The sequence below is a fragment of the Crocuta crocuta genome, unplaced genomic scaffold, assembly GCF_008692635.1.
Source record: "Crocuta crocuta isolate KB4526 unplaced genomic scaffold, BGI_CrCroc_1.0 scaffold131, whole genome shotgun sequence".
NCBI lineage: Eukaryota > Metazoa > Chordata > Mammalia > Carnivora > Hyaenidae > Crocuta > Crocuta crocuta.
In genome coordinates this window covers 20208351-20226382 of record NW_027528977.1, presented here as the reverse complement: position 1 = coordinate 20226382, position 18032 = coordinate 20208351, and the positions used below count along the sequence as shown (strand labels likewise).

The following is an 18032-nucleotide window of genomic DNA, read 5'->3' as shown; positions in this document are numbered from 1 at the left end:
GGCTAGGTAAGATGCTTTTCTGATTTTTCTTATATACAACAGAAAAAATGCCACATATATAGGGCATATATAAAAGGTTATTTGGGGTATAAAAACAATATGTGTAAAAAGTTGGTAGCATTATTCAGAAGCAGGCTATTAGTGGTTGCTAGTATTACACCAATAATATTATTTAAAAAAAATTTAATGTTTATGTATTTTTGAGAGAGAAGTGGGGGGAGCAGAGAGAGAGGGAGACAGAGACTCCAAAACAGGCTCTGCACCATCAGTATAAGTCTCAATATGGTGCTGAACCCACGGATCGTGAGATCATGACCTGAGCTCAAGTTGGACGCTCAATCTACTAAGCCACTCAGGTGCTCCCTAAACCAATTTTAATATTGAATAAGAAAATAAATAGTCTATTGGTTAAGAAGAGTGAGTAAATTTATCCTGACTGCTTGAATCAAGTTCTTTAGTTCTAGTTCTCCTCATATATCCATGTTCAAATATTAGGCATAGAAATTATGTTTAATACACAAAAGTAGAAGATGTCAAGTTTCCCTTTAGACGTACCAAGAGGCCTATACGTGATTGATTTATTTAGTAGATGGATCTCTCCATGTTAGTCCTTCCTTAGAGGGTTTAGCACAGAGTCTTCATATATAAATTTTTAAAAAAGCATTTGGAACATTAAAATGTTGAGATATTGTCCATAAAATGACCTTAAACCGAAAGAATTAAAATGTGTATGGTTTGCTATCTCAGAAAGGGAGACCAAAACTTAAAACAAACTAAATCAGTAAGGGGGAGAAAAGTGCTTATGTAGAATAACCTTCTACAAGAAAATGGACTCAAAAGTTTTATTTATTTATTTACTTAAGGATGAATATTTATGTCTTAAATGTTTTAAGGATATTGTAACATAAAAATGTAATTTTAAATAAATTTCCCATGCCCCAGTGGCCCCTGTTTATTTCAGATTGGTATATAGTCACTTAGATAATCTATTATTTTGATTTTACTAAAACACATCCCTTTTTCCTCTTGAACTTTTTAAAGTCACTCTGTGGGCTGTTAAAGTCTTTCTCTAACTCCCTTGGCAGAACATGCTAACATGGAGCTGGAGTTTTCTAAAGGAGCTGCCATGATCTGTTGACTCAATGATCCATTAATGACACCTGAGTGCTCACAGCAGCGCCCATCTCAACTTGTGGCTGTTTAAGCCTAGACCATTGAGGAAGTAAGTGAATCATATGCACCCAAATCACTGTTAAGGTCATTTTTATTAGTGGCTTCTGTTTACAAAACAGGGCTCTGGGGGAGCATGATTCAGCCTAGGCAAAAGCCTAATAGCTCAGAAGAGTCACACTGTTAGGTACCAGTCACTTTTTGTTATAACAATGAAAGCAGGAAAAGTAATACTGTGTTTCCACTTTCACAGACCCTGTGCCCTATTATGTAAAACTTTAAGAACAGTTGTTTCCCATTCTGTAGCTTCATTTCTCCTCTCTAGTCTTAATGAGTTTTAAACTAAACCAGCACTCTATCTTTCCTTGGTGAACTAAGATTAATTTCTTTAGCTTTAGCTTGCTGAAAAAAAAAAGTCCACTGAACAAGCATAACTCTAGAAAAGTTTAATAGACTGGCAATACAAACATTGGTAATGAAATATAAACATCTTTAAACTCAACTTAGGAAATACCCTTATGTTAGCTGAACCTCATGTTGGGCATTTTACTCCATATTCTTTTGCTCCAGACAACCTTATAAGATGTAAAACAAACAGGGTCTTCTATTGTTTGACACCTAGAGACTTCTTTGAAACTTTATCCTCAACTCAGTGTTTCATTTTAGTTAATGGGGGAATAGTACACATTGGACCATTTTAATTCTACTGGAATTTTGTTTGCCTAATTGTTCTTGGAACATACTTGAAACCATTGGAAAAGCACACTAGTATTTTTTGTTGTTGTTGTTTAGCAAAATCGTTTTCACCATTTTTTTGTCATGAGTAATGATAATCTAACTTAATAGATATTAGAAAACAGTACTTTTTTTACTCATTGTACTTGAGTAAAGCCGTCTATTACAAACGGAGTTGTAACATACCAATAGTATATTTGGAGAGGAAAAATAAAAACATGAAAAACCTCCTTCACAGAACCTCAGTTTTATAAAGATGGAGAGAAAACACTATGTTTAAAAAGCTTGTGGTACATCATCTGCATTTTTGATTTGACCTAGACTGTTTACTGAGCTGCCACTTTTGGCCAGTATCATTGAAGAAATTGATTGCTGACTAGTTGTTAATACTTTTATTCATAGAAGAACTCCTTAGGGATTTGGAGAATATACTTTTTTTCGGTATGTTTTGTATAATATGTTACTGTATGTAGATTTGGTTTCCAAGTTCTATCATTCTCACTAATGATACATCTGCTGATCCTTCTTTATCTGGGCAACCTAATGCATGAATAAGCTGAAAACTTTTCCAACTTTTACAGTACTTCAGATGACGTTATTTGAAGCAACATTTTCTTATGTCACTTACTTGCTCAAAAAGCTTCTCTGGTTTCTTGATGCAATGAAAATAATACACATAGTTAGTAGCCTCTAATTTAGAACCTTCCATGATCTGGTCTTGATACAACTGTGAATCTCACTTTAATTTCTGTTTAATTTAGTTTCTGTTCTGCCCTTAAAACCAAAACTGCAGTATGACAAAAATATCCTTGATCTGTCTCCACTTAACCTACCTCTACTTAACTAATTTATCATATTCAACTATGCTCTCAATTCTCCTCTTTAAAATATATACCTGATATTTGTCACATGTTCCTCACACACAAATACGAGGCTAAATGCTATTTGCACCTCCATTTCATCAACCAGTTGAGCAATACAATTACTGGGGGAGGGTTGTACCTAAGTCTATTTATATGTGTAGCTATTATTATGATTACAAAAATTAGTTGCATATTAACTGAGGACTATAAATTGAAAAAAAACTTTTTTTCCCCTCTGAAAATTAGTTATATATTTTGGAAATGATAGTAATTCCTGTCTCCAAAGTATTGTTGTCAACTCAATTGTGCCAAGGTAGCTGTATCATTGAGGGGAAAATCACATAAAACTAGAAAGATTCTGCATTTATATTTCTAGTCAAATATCTTTAGATTTCACTTGTGACATTTTAAAGATATAGAAAATAAAATTCTAATGTCAAATATCTTGAGTGCGGTTTATTCAAGGAAGGTGACATATTTGTAGGAAGACACATACAATAGTGGGTTAATGGTGACAATTCCTTGTGAAAGAAAGTATGGATCATGCAGTTATCATATGTAGTGACAGAAATAGATATTTAAGTATGATGCAGAGGAGGTTGTACCAAATCTGGGGCTTCTTAAAAAAAGAACAAACATGTTCCCTTTTATGATCAACATTTTCAAACATTTATGGTAAGGACACTTATTTCTTATTAGAGCATAAATGACATTTGGAAAAATGCACATATAATAAGCTTGATAAGTTTTCATAAACTGTACACATCTGTGTAATCAGAAGGAGCATTACCAGAACTCAGATCACCCTATGTTCCTTTTCAGCCACTGCCACTCACTCTGGAAGAATAATCATTTCCTTTAATAGCATCAATTAGCTTTGGCTCTTTTTCATACATATATATATGTATATATATATATATAGGAAATATTATATCATATATATGATAATGTATATATTATTGTGTTTGGATTCTTTCTTGTAAAATGCTTAAAACGTTTCCTTCATCTAACTGTAGGTCATCCAGTGTTGCTGTATCAAACTATTCTTTGTATCATCCTAGACGAGATACTGGGTGGATTTAGTGAGGACAAAAACGGTTTTTCCTTGATCTTTTTAATACAGTTGACTCTTGAACAACACAGGTTTGAACTGCACAGATCCATTTATATGTGGATTTTTTTATTAACACAGCACAATACTGTAAACGTATTTTCTATCGCTAATGTATTTCATTTTAACATTATTTTTTCTAGCTTACATTATCGTAGGAAGACTGTTTATAATACATACATAAAATATGCGATAGTTGGTCATTTATATTGTTTCTAAGGCTTCTTGTCAGTAGAAGAAATTAGCAGTTAAGTGTTTGGGGTGTCAAAAGTTAAATATAGATTTTCAACCACATGGAAAGGTTGGCACCCCCAAATCCAGGATTGTTCGAGGATCAATATATATACCAATTTTGCATTTTATTGCTCAGTGCCCTCTACCTGTTTGCCACCCCCCCTTTTTTTTAACTCGAATCTATTGTCAAAATGTAATTTCTATTAAATTATATTCCTTGTCTGAAATAAATGCAAAAACGTGTGTTTGCACATGAACCTGTGTTAAATATTTAACATATTAATGAGAGAAACAACAAGATGGTGAACAGCATTTAAGGAAACAAATAAACATAGGGCTTGAGGGAACATGTTAGAATAAGATTGCTAGGTGAAATAAAAAACTGGTAACTCTCGTACAGGACAAAAAGCTCCAAGTCAACATGCAATTTCAGAGTCTTGTCTCTAAATAATAGTTAATAGTTATGTTGAACCAAGTTGTGTCCTCCCAGAAAATGAAATAATAAATACTTGTTGAATGTGCCTGTTGGACAGTTTCCCGGGATAACACTGATGGAACTCATTTCGCCTTATTTCCTAGCATCCATAATGGTCAACTGACATCACACTTCCACTCTGGTCTTTATGATCACCCAGCTGGAAGTCCAAGAAGCTAGGCCAAGGATCACTGGTAGTACATGGAATATGCTCAATGTGAATTTGCTGAATGAATAATTGAGTTCTGCCACTCTAGGGGCATATCACTCCTTGAGCAGAAATGGCTAATTAAGAGGATAATTAAAGTTTAAATCATAGCTGGAAAAATTGTACTGGAGAAGAGAGATAAATTAGAACACATCATGGTGAAGTTAGCAGATTTGTGTTCTTAAAACAAGTAAATATACAGTGGGAAATAATTGATTTATAAAGTACTCTCCTTTTTTAATTTTCCTTTTTCAGTGTCATCTTTTTGCCCCGCCCCTTTTTTTGACTCTGCATGATTAAAATATCCCATTTGTAGTTCTCTCTTCATTTTCGTCTTGTTAAGCATAACGACGGTAGCCTATTTTCTTCCCTTAGCTTAGAAAGGCTGTGTTAAGTCATGTTAAGTAATGAACTTTTATAGTCACCAGTTACTTCTCTGATTTTGTGACCCTCCATGCAATGTTTCTTACTACAGTCAGGTGCTCACTACTCATTTCATTGGATTCATTGGACTTTGTTATTCTTTTCCTCTTAGTGTCAAAAACATTCTTTTCTGCAAAACATTGTTAAATACTAATACTTTCTCCTTAGCCTTTCTACAATAACTCCAATAAGTCCTATCATTTAGAAAAATGTATATGATGCATCAGTCAGTATAGTTTAATCAGACTTTGTCTTTCTTGTTTTCTCAACTTCTTCTAAGAAACTGAAAAAATAGGTTCTTGCCAAGATTATTTTGAATTGGATTATGTATGCTGTTGCTCAGACCTGCCTTTCTTATTTTCAACTGGGGTTGATAATACAAGATAAGAGATAGAATAATACAGGGGTGTCTCGATGGCTCAGTGAGTACAGAATACTATTCTTGATCTTGGCATTGTGAGTTTGAGTCCCATGCTGGGCATGGAACCTACTTAAAAATAAAATCTTAAAAAATGAGCTGATGTAGTGTAAAATTTATTTCTTTCTTATGGGACTCTCAATTCAAGTACAGAGAGTAATGGAAATCTCAAACTCCTTTCTTAAGAAAATTCAGGAAAATGGTTTGGTGACAGCCCAAATTGTCACGTTTTAGTTGTATGTGGCTGAATTAAAATTAAATTTTAAATAAATAAAATTAAAATTCAGTTCATCAGTCACACTAGCCACATCTCAAGTGCTCATTAGCCACATATGACTATCATCCTGAACACTGTAAATATAGAACTTTTCCATTATCACTGAAAGTTCTGTTGGACAGTTCTAACCCAGAGTCTGCAGTAGCTGTTCAATGCAAATGTGCACATTAGTGACATCATTACATTTTTAGGTAAAGTGCTTCTTGATTTTTACAGAGTTTTATTTACTGAGTTCACTGGGGATTTGTATTATTGAATGGGTTTATAAATGAGTTGGAAGAGACAGAGCCCAGTGAAATCTTCAAGTGTGCAGATGAAACTAAGCTCATCTGGGAATAGAAATACCAAATTGAAAAACTATGCCTGAAGGCTTTATGAGGGGACAGGCAGGCATCAGAGGAACTTCTCTCTAGGCAAGTATAAATATGGTAGATATAGGTGGGAATGATTTCATCCTTACAGGATCATGGATTCTGTTTTCCTAGTAAGCAGTTGACAAATGGTCGTTTCATTATGTAGTTAATGTAATGTGGTTTGTTCTCTAAAATAAAAAAATTTGGTTCTAGCTCAAAATTGTAAAATAAATGTGGGCAAAAAATGATGAAGAAAGTATTTCCTACATGTATACAATATTTAATGCTATGTATCTGTAAAAGAAAAACTTCATAGTGGTGTAATTTTAACTTGTTAGTTTTGTTGTAATTTTCTAAGTAGAAATGAAAGAAAGGGCAATCCTTGTAGAGGAATCAATGTAAGCAAAAACACAGAAGCATAAAAGAGCGCAGTGTGTTGAGAGACAAATAATTCCTTGTGGTTGAAGCAAAAGTGTGTGATGTGATGATTTAATTTTAGAAATGAGTACCAAGCTTTGTTTGCATAAAATGTGGATAATATGCTTATCTAAAAGATGAATAAAAATAACCATTAAAAGGAATTCCTTAAACAGTACAATAAATAATCTAATGAATATTTTAGAATAACTCTAGCATTAAAAAAAGATCAATTGTTCTCAATGGGGGTGATTTTGCCTCCCAGAAGACAACTGACAATGTATGGAGATCATTTTCGTTGTCATGGCAGGTTGGTAGGTAGCTACTGTTGCCTTGTGTTAGGGAGACAGGGTTTTTCTAAATATCATGTGCAAGATAGGCCCCACCATGCATACCAACCCCAAATGTTGGTAGGGCCCGTTTTGAGAAACTCTGATGTAGATGATAAATTGGAGAGATACTTGAAACAATAAAATCATTTAGGATGCTGATACAATAGTACCTTGTGAAATGAAGTTACACTAGTTTATTCTCAACTTTGTAAAGAGTATTGATGGGGTGACTAGAGTTATCAAATGTTCTAAAGAAAACAAAAAGGAATCTGTTGCATTGGCCATGTATTTTGTACAACTTAAAGAATGATTTACTCACAACTGTAATATAACTGAAAACAAAATTCAAAAAGTATATATTGTGGCATTGCAAGTAAAATTAATAGAAAAGACCTATACCTCTCTGGATTTTTTTAATTATAAGGAAAACTAGGGAGAATACTTGGTATAACTTTTAGAGAGATTATAGAGTTATCTCAGTGTGCAAAAGGTGTTCAGCATCAGAATTCTGCTCTATAACACATTTCATTAGAATTTGAGGGGGAAATGGAATACCACAATTTTATTTCAAAGCAAGATATTTTTCATGGGCAAGGATGATAGAGATACTTCCAAATTTTACAGGACTCAAAATATCTGTAACAACATACTCTTAACCAAAAAGTTACTTACACATGATAAACAGTAGGGATGCCTGGGTGGCTCAGTTGGTTAAGCTTCCCACTCTTGATTTTGGGTCAGATCATGATGTCACAGTGAGGTGGGAGTCCTGTGTTGAGCACTGTTCTGACAGCATGGAGGCTACATTGAATTCTCAGTCTTTCTCCCCACCACACACACACCCCTTTTTCTATTATCTCTCTTTGCCCCTCTCCAACTTGTACTCTCTCTCTTCTTCTCAAAATAAACATTTAAAAAATTATAAACAGTAAATGATAAAACTTAAAAGAACTTAATATGCAAAGGGTTTGTGGCTCTTTTGCTATTTGGTAAACCCAGGAATTAAATATTACATTTTTAAATTTTAGTTATATGTAATGTAAATCCATACAAAGTTTGATCCCATTATTCTTACCTGATCTGTGTGTCTTTGGTTGCTGTTACTATCCAGGGATCAACACACCCTGTGCTTTATATAGGATCCCTTTTTTGGTATGGTCACTCCAAATGGTAATGGTTGCTTTCCATTCTGCTGGAGCACTTTCTAAAATGCCTAAGAAATTGTTGGGTCATTGCTATAGTTGCTTTGTAAAGTTGTATGAATGTTGATTCTTTATTCTTGTCCCCATGAATGAAGAGTTCCATAAAGAAATATGGTAGCAATTGTAGTACTACTTAGGCAACATGCTTCTGTATATTTTATTTTATTTTTTTTTAAATGTTTTATTTATTTCTAGGAGAGAGAGAGAGACAGCATGAGCAGGGGGAGGGTCAGAGAGAGAGGGAGTCACAGACTCTGAAACAGGCTCCAGGCTCTGAGCTGGCAGTCAGCACAGAGCCCGATGCGGGGCTCGAACCCACGAACCGCGAGATCATGACCCAAGCGAAAGTCGGACGCTTAACCGACTAAGCCACCCAGGCGCCCCTTCTTCTGTATATTTTATTTTATTTTATTTTATTTATTTATTTTTCTTCTGTATATTTTAAAAGAAATTCTGTTAAATAGTCTGAGTCTCTGAATTTTACTTAATAATGTTTTCTTTGTCCTTCTTTTCCCTTGTCTAGAACCAGGGAACTTTTATTCTTACTAAAGACTCTAGAAATTTTATGAAAATGATTATGAATGAAAATGTTTAAATATGATCTAGAAGATAAAGTAGGGTATTTAAAAATAAGTGAAAATGCCACTGGTATTTGTTACAGACTTTTAAAACTTGAATTATTTCTTATTGATGTGGAACACTTCATGGGGTTTGGCAGAATTGTTTTTTAATGTTCTTTGATTTTTGAGAGAGAGAGAGCTCAAGTGGGGGAGGGACAGAGAAAGAGGGAGGCACAGAATCCGAAGAAGACTTGAGGCTCTGAGCTGTCAGCACAGAGCCCAACGCAAAGCTCAAACTTGTCAACCATAAGATCATTACCTGTTCCAAAGTCTGATGCTTAACTGACTGAGCCACTCAGGTGCAGAAATTTTTAACATGTATGTTCTGGAATTTTTAGTTCTTCCACAGAAATAATTAAAGTTATTTTGAAATAGAATATAAGAATTACATATGTTAACTTAGAAAGCAAATAAACCTACATCTATATGCATTATGTCAAGAAGACAGAAACTACTGCAGGTTTTTCAGTTATTTTATAGTTAGATGTTCTGAGAAAACTTGCTTAGTGCTGCCTTGTTTGTTTTAATGGCTAAAAGAAATGTTTAGAATACTTGCTTCCATTTTTTTCCAGTATGCAATGACAAAGTCACTGATATTCTCTGGTCTAAAGTAGACCAAGAACTGTTTTTAAGTTTGTACTAAAGTACAATATATGTACAGAAAAGTGCACATATTGTAGAAGTATACCTCAATGATTTTTATCAAGTGAATATCCCTGACATTTGCAGCCAGATAAAGAAACAGGTCATCCCTGGCACCCCATTAGGCTGTCTTCTACTTTCCCAAAAGATAGTATGTTATCTTAACTTCTTACGGCATATATTAGTCTTGTCTGTTTTAATCTCATATAAAAGAGATAATACTGTACGTGTGCTTCTGTGACTACTTGAGCTCAATATTATGTTTGTATGATTCATTCATATTGTTGTATGTAGTTTTAGATAGCCATTGTCATTGCTGTACAGTATCCCTATTATGTGAATATACTCTAATTTATCCTTCTAGTGTTAATGAAGATTTGAATAATATCCAGATTTCAGCTACCACAAATAGTATGCAGTGAATGTGTTGTTACATGTCTTTTGGTAAACATTTGCACACATTTATGATAAACATATCCCTAGCAATTGAGTTCCTGGACTATAGAAGTGACATAAGTTAACTTTTAGTAGAAACAACCAGCCAGGCTCCCAAAGAAGTTGTACCAAGTTTATACTTCCAGAAGCTATGTTGGAGAATTCGGGTTGTTGTACATCCTCATAAATATTTGGTATTTTCTCTCTTTCTGTATTTTCTTTTTTTATTACTTTTTTCAAAATTTACTTTATTTTTTAAGTAATCTCCCCACTCAATGTGGCGCTCAAACTCACATTCCTAAGATGAAGAGTCTCACACTTTATCAACTGAGCCAGTCAGGAGCCCCTATTTCTATGTTTTTCTAAATGGCTTGGGTGATCATTTAAAGGTATTTCATTATGGCTTTAATTTGTATTTCTCTGATGGATTTTCATAGGTTTAATGGCCATTTGTGAACCCTCAAAGAGAGGTTTTAAATGCAGAGAAATGTTTTCAAAAGTGACAGATGGGCAGGGAAGGGGATGAGTGGGTATTACATGGAATCAGGGAGCTGCCTCTGCCTCTGTCCTGGAGAGCGCTCACAGCTAAGCTGAGGCACTGCTTCTGAAATGGAGCTACTTCAACTGCTGCTATTAGCACCTGCCTATGCTGGAGTCCACACCTTCTTGGGAGTTGCCTTTCTGCTACTTTGAGAGTTGAAACCAGAAGAACAAAAGTCTCACTTTTGCTTTCTAAATTCCTATCAGTGTCTCCCATTTGTAGACCTATGAGGAAACCAGGCAAGAGAATCTGGAAATGTCATTTTCAGCACACCACCTTTCCCTCCCTGTAACGAGAAAAGTTTGGAAAGTCAGAAAGCAAACTGCTCACTCACTCACTATATCTATCCCAGTGATCTTTACCTTAGCCCTCTCAATATTTTTTTTGAAATTTTATTTTTTTAATTTATTTATTTTTTAGAGAGAGAGAGAGAGAGACAGCATGAGCAGGGGAGGTTCAAAGGGAGAGAGAGACACAGAATCGGAAATAGGCTTCAGGCTCTCAGCTGGCTGTCAGCACAGAGCCAGACGCGGGGCTGGAACCCAGGAACAGTGAGATCATGACCTGACTTGAAGTTGGCTGCTTAACCAACTGAGCCACCCAGGTGCCCCTGCCCTCTTAATATTAAGGAGCAAGGACGTTCATAAGGTTGATAGCCATAGGAATCTGTGTATAAATGTGTATCAACATTTTCAGGCAACTGTTTAATCAATAGGTTTTATGTGTATAAACACTATAAAGTGCTCTGGAGAAATAAAAGTAAAGTGCTTGCTCTCATACTTTTATAACTTCTTGGTTAATGAAGAAAAATGCACATGGAATATCAGCAAATAATAAAGACAATTGGGAGAGTGAACTGTGATAATAGACTATGAGTCCTGAATGATTTGTCTGAGAGCAGGAGAGGAAAAAATGGCAGCTAAAGTACTTGAACATGCCATGGGGCTGAACCTGATCTCAAAACGTAAATGCTGTTTGCAGAGGTGAAGGAAAGAAAGAAAAACATTCTGGGCAACAGAAGCAGTATGAATGGAATAGAGAACACAGGCTTAGGCTGTGGCATCTTTCCAAAATATTAAGATTCTTACTTCGACCTAAAGTATGCTTTAGAAGAATATCACAGAATTAACAACCTAAAATTTTATAGCAAGATTGCTGTGGACTTAGAAATCTGAACGCCACACTGCTATCAGAATGAGGGAGCTAACATGTTTACTTCAGAGAGTAGAAACCTAAAAGAAGTGCTTATGAAGTGTTATGTAGAAGAAAGTATAAACTTCTTTTAGACCTTTGAAGAGGAAGAGCTCGAATCAAGGTACTAAAGTTAGAGGTACTCAGGTGTAAATTCAATAAAAAGGNCTGGGGGGGGGGGGGGGGGGGGGCAGAGAGAAAGGGAGAGAGAATCTTAAGCAGGTCCCACGCTGTCCATGAGGAGCTGGATATGGGGTTCAAACTGAGGAACAACAAGATCATAACCTGAGCTGAAGTCAGAAGCTTAACCAACTGAGCCACCCAGGGGCCCCAATGAAAAGGAAAATTTTAAACAATTGCTACCTAAAAATTAAGCATATGCTCATGTAGATATATCTTCAGCCTTGAGTTACTCTCCTAGAAGGTAAGTAACCAAGTATATCAGACAGGCGATTCCTGCAATCAGAACAAAGATGATGATCACCAAGTCTCTTTAAAAAAAAAATCGGGGTAGGTAGGGTGGCATTTATCAAGAACTCTGAAAGCCAGTTAGTTTACACTTTAGTAACTGATACAATTAGTTTTTTCTACCTGTCTACTTTGTGCCAGGTGCAATCAAGAAAATGGTGAATAAAATAATGCAGTGTTCTCTAAAATAAATGTGAAGAAACCTTAGTCTTATCAGCTTCTCCATGAAAAAAAAAATGAGTCTGAAGGAAAATAATTTTAAGAATTTCTATATCCACTTACCTTCTTAATAATAATTCACAGAATATAGAACACTTTCATGGCTATGTGGTGTTCTTTGGTAATTGAGTTTTCTTAACTTTTGAATCATACAGCATTTTCCAAAGTTATCTAAAAAATAATCTTCTTTTTAAATTGCATAAACATTCTGGAACTGGTGTTTCTACAGAACTAATTTTTTGGGTACATTTTAATTATAATCACAACTACTGCCTATGGGAGCCTATGGGACTTGTAAAGGAAATAGGTAAAATACTATCTGTCTCAACAGTGGGGAGGGGCAGAATCTGGTTTCTGGAAAAGGTAGTACATACCTAGAACCTATATGATAGGTTAGATTACTGGGAAAGAGGATGGGAAAGAGTGTTTGAGTCCTAGGAAACTCCAAATGTGAAGTGCTCCTCCTGATTGTGATACATTGGTGAACAGCATGGCATATTTTTAAAGAAATGCTTAATATGGACTTGATATTTAATAGATATTAACACAGATTTGTTTTGTAGCTCACTTTTTTTATAGGCCCACTACAAAGGTTATAGAAGCACAGAAATATATAGCCAAAATGTGGGAAAGAAATGTTGGGGCCCTCTAATCAGACACCTTTGAAGAATGGTCTAACATGAACCTATTCTCTGTTTAAATGTTTTTAGTCACTGAGAACGCTCTATCTTATGATGCATTTTTTTTCTTCTTATAGTAAGATGAAATCAACCTTTCTGTAACTTTCACCTGCCCCAGGTCTGCATTCTTGAGCTGCAGAGAAAGAACTCTGGGCTTTATTACTGTGGGAGTACCAGACTCATTTTCTGTTGGTGATTGAATTTAAAATCAGGTCTATTTAATGGAGTTTTTAGCTGCTCTGCACTTTCATTTTAATACCAGACACTTCACTGCTTTTAACATGTGGAATATATCTGTATGTCTAAAAGTTTTCTTAAGACTACAGTATACATATTGAGTTTTTGTAACCTTGTATCTATCAAGGGAGTATTTTGGGGATTTGGTTTCAGCGTCTTTTTGTAAAAATGTAAGATCTTAGGAATATTTTCATAATTCAGCAGGGTCTGCAATGTTAATGGACCTGAGCAGCAGGATCCTTGGACCACATACTATAATTACTCCTCAGAGTGCTTGTAATTTCAATTCCAGAGCCTAATGCTAGCTGTAATTCATTTGTTTTTCTTCTCTTATTGAAAGTGATTCACAGCAGCCCACTGATTTTGGAAATCTATTTCTTTTGCTCAATTCTAAGTTGGTAGTCAAAATTTAAATTAAAGTGGTATTGGAAGAAACATGGTAGGGACTGAAAAAAAGTAATGGATAGACAAATATTTTCCATGAGTGAAAGATTCTTTTAAAACCACTTAAGTCACTCTGCGACAAATTAGAGTTTTCTTTTTTCTTTTTCATCTCAGGCTTTCAGTGTTCAGAACACTAAAGTTTAAGGAAAATGTGTTCTTCTCTCAGTTGAAATTAAATGATTGCAAATTACTCAATAACATTAATCCAGTTTAAACATGAGACACATGCAATACATCTTGATACTTTGTGTGTATGTGATATAATTGGTATTTCTAATATGTGTAAAACTTTTCTTTAAACCTGTTAAAAGTACTTTGACTTATCTTTTAACAGAATCCAAATTTTTAGATATGCTCTAATTCAATTGGAATAAATTCCATGATTTTACAAAATGAGGAAACTAAGTCCAATAAAAGTTAAATGATTAACATTAGAATTAGAAGTGGAAATCTCTTGAGTATTTTCACTCTGTATGGTTAGTGTGCTTTTTACTTGCTAATAGACCAATAGTGTTACAATAAATGTAAAAGTGTTTTGACTGTTCAAATAGTGATGGGAGTCTTATTTTAATAAATGTGGTTAAGTTCAAGGAAAAAGAGAAATCTGAATTTGAAAATAAAAAATAAACCTATGTCATATGTGATGTGATATTCATTATTTCTAATTTTCATGTTTTTTTTTTTTTCCCCCAACAGGGAAATCATCTTTTGGGATCTTATGAGGAACTTCTTATGGTAAGAAAATACAATCAACCCAAATTTTATAAAAATTATCATAACATGTTTATTGCATGACATTATCTGTGATTTCAGAGAGAATGTCCAGTATACAAAGGGCTGAGAAAATGGAGATTGCTTCTCTTTATATTCTTTTTTCCCATTAACCTGATTGATTGATTTTTATGAAACATACCCTGTTTTTATAGTACATATCACCACCTGATTGTTATGTGTTTATACTTTTGTTGACTGTCTTTCTCACTAAAAGGTACTTCTAGGGGAGTAGAATGCTTACTTATTGACAGTTGTCTGATGTATACTAGATTTATATTGAATGGATGGATTATTGATCAATATAATGATCACCTATTATGTACCAGTCACTGAGACAGACTGCTCCAAAGAAACATTTCCATTTATCCTCATAGTAAACCTGAGAGGTAGGCATTAGCTCCATTTTATAGTTAAGGAAACAGTCTCAGAACAGGAAAATTATTTACTCTAGGTTGTTACTATTAAGAAGGTACTGGAACTTGAAGTGTCATTTAGAAATTTCAGTTATCAAACTCTTACAGAGTAGTCTGAAATTCAAAATATCAAAATTATTTAAAGAAGAAAATCAACAGAAAACTTACACAAAGTCCAGAAACAATGTTGAAACACAATTCCATTTCAGAACACCTCACTGATCACTGATCCTGGGGTATTTGAATGTGATCCTGGATAACTGATTCCCTAGTTTGAACCTAGTCATGAATATTTGACACATGTCTAGCCAAATGAATAAGATTTTGGAAGTGGAATATAACCTAGTTTTAATTATTTAGGTGCTCATTAACCATTTGAATTAATATTTGTCTTGTAAATAATAGAAACATTGGTGGATCTAGAGGGTACTATACTAGGTAAAATAAGTCAGAGAAAGACAAATACCATATAATTTCATTAAATGTGGAATCTAAAAGACAAAACAAATGAACAAACTGAACAAATGAATAAATGAACAAAACAACTAACAAAGTTTCTTAAATACAGAGAACAAACTGATGGTTGCCAGAGGGGAGGTTGATGGCAGTAAAGCTGATATTGAAAGAGAGTGATATCCCTGAGTAGATGGGAACCAAGAATTAGGTAAATTAAGGCAAGAAGGAGATATAGCATAAGTTATTTTTTGATATATGTAAGCTTTTTATTGATCTATGTAAGCATCCTTAATATTATTATTGTTGTTATGGTTAAGGCTGATACATCTCTGACATTAATAATCTTGCTTAGTTTATCTAAGAAAATTATGGTTTCCTCATCATATTCTCTTCCTTTGAAATTTTTGCAGTTTGAAATAAACCTTTGGTTTATTTGCTACCTGTATATATTGAAATGAGTGTCAGGTTTACATTCATAGATCAACTTGTAAAGGATTGGAACTATAGTATTTTCCTTAAAAATTAAGGATACCTTTGTAATTTGCTGCATCATGGCACACCAAAGTGTCAGGGTGTTTTTTATAGCATTTATTACTAATCTAATAATCTAATAATATTACTAATCTGATGAGATGTATATGCTACCCTGATAGCTTACCTCTACTCATCTAACCTTAAACTATGAGAAAAAAAAATAATATTTTGCAAGATAACCATATGGGAAGGAGATTGTTCTAAGTAACCCCAAGGTATAATAAAATGTGTGTATATATTCAGAGATTATGTGTGTACATATGTGTGTGTGTGTGTATGACTACAAACAGGAAAATACTGCTCAATCATAGAAAACTTGTATAGTTGAAGGTCAAGACTAGGAGACTAAAAAAATATTATATTTGCTAAGTTTTAAGGAGTTATTAAGGAATCATGTAAGATTCACATTCAAAAACTTAAAAAGAAACCACTCATCTCTCTTTGTTCTGTTTCCTCTCCTGCCCTCCCCTGCCCTTTCTCTGTCTCTCCCTAAATATACATGTATATGACCAGAAAGTAAATGTTTGAATTTGTGAATATGGAAATCTTACTGTCATTTACATGAAATTAGAATGTTGGAAGAATCATCTCCTATAAATTGATATCTCTAAGATTTGTAAGATCTTTGAGAGAGTGATTGAAATAGAAACTAAAACCTTCAATAAATGAAGAGGACTAACATGAGGGATAGGAGCTGACTGTAAAGAGTGGTCTGCAGTAATATGTGATGACATGATTCAAACTAGAGTAATCCAGAGAGAAGGAAAAGGGAATAACCTAGAACTGGAGATGGGCCATAAAGAGGACATTTGTCCCAGGTGCAACTGTGTGAGGAAAGAGGGGGAAAAAAACCAAACATAGAATGATCCATTGGGAAAACACTATTCTCAGAGAAGATCCAGGGCTCCTTTGAGCAAGATGAGGAAGGGAACATTCAGAGTCAAATTTGAAGATAGTGGTGACTTTCAGGATGATGTACTGTGAATTGTACAGAGCACAGCGAGCAAGTTTTAGGAACTGTAGAAAGCTGGGAGATAGGGAATAAGCAGGAGCTGTGTAGAGTTTTCTAAAGGGGTGAAAATGTGGGAAATGAGAACGACATCAGAAGCTTCTTATGATTATCTGAAATAAGCCAGAACAAAGGGTGTAGGGGTGGTGGTCTCATAGAAGGGAGAAGTGATGAGAATATTTTGGTGTCTGGAGTACCCTCTGCACTACTTCTGAAGGCAGTGGGAAGCAGGAAAAGTCCAGTATTTTACCCATACACCTCTCTCTTCACCACAGTTGTGGAAGCTTTTAACATCTGATGAAGGGTCCGTTCTCTCTTAATCTGGGGGCAAAATCTTCCAATTTTGTAGTAAATTTCTATTTATATAATAATTTTAAAGTTAATAATAATAATAAAAAAACATTACTTATATTCTGATCCAGATGCAATTGTTATTTCTTGAGATTATTTGGGAAGAGATGGTGGTCATTATCCCAGAGTTTCCCACAAAATTTTACATTGAATAGGAATCTTGTTTAGATCAATCTCAAATTATTTTTCCTTATTTTTCCAAATTATTTTGCTTTAAGCAATAGGTGGTTATGTTTAGAGGCTATCTCTTTTGTATTTAATTTCTCCCTTGACTTGATTAAGCACAATTTTTCACTCCAAGATTTCTCTCACCAGGAGGTCTTTCACGGGTCTCCTTGTTATCCTTCCTCTTCTTTTGGTTGTCTGGTAATGAAATCATAATCCTATCTTTTACAGCATCACAGGCTGATAACAGCATGAACACACTCAGAGGATTCTTGCTCTCATTAAGCTTTTAATTTCTTTATTGACTTTAATTAAATTTGAGAGGCTTTTTCAATAACAAGAAAGAAACATGTTTGTATGTTGGATTAATAGCATTGTATTAACTAGACTATAGATGATATTTTGGGGGAAAGGATAAGCTTCTCTTATCCTAGAACCAGAAATGTGATGTTTTCCAACTCTGAATTTCTTGCTTTTAAAAGAGACATTCCACCATGTGAATTGCACCATAAAAATTGCACTACTTCCTAGGAAGATTTTAATAATTCCTAGAAATATCTTAAGAAGCCAGTGACTCTCAGGCGAGGCTTTCTAAACAGTATTTTAGCTGATTCATCTATGTTTTTAAAATGCAA

General features: G+C 34.4%; 1 protein-coding gene across 1 annotated transcript in view; it reads left to right on the top strand.

Annotated features, from left to right (window-relative positions):
• Positions 1 to 18032, top strand: part of TENM2 (teneurin transmembrane protein 2) — a 3267991-nt gene that overhangs the window by 92643 nt on the left and 3157316 nt on the right. The window contains exon 2 of the mRNA XM_077757352.1: positions 14392 to 14430. The gene's annotated coding sequence lies outside the window, so the exon portion shown is untranslated. The remainder of the gene's footprint in view (positions 1 to 14391; positions 14431 to 18032) is intronic.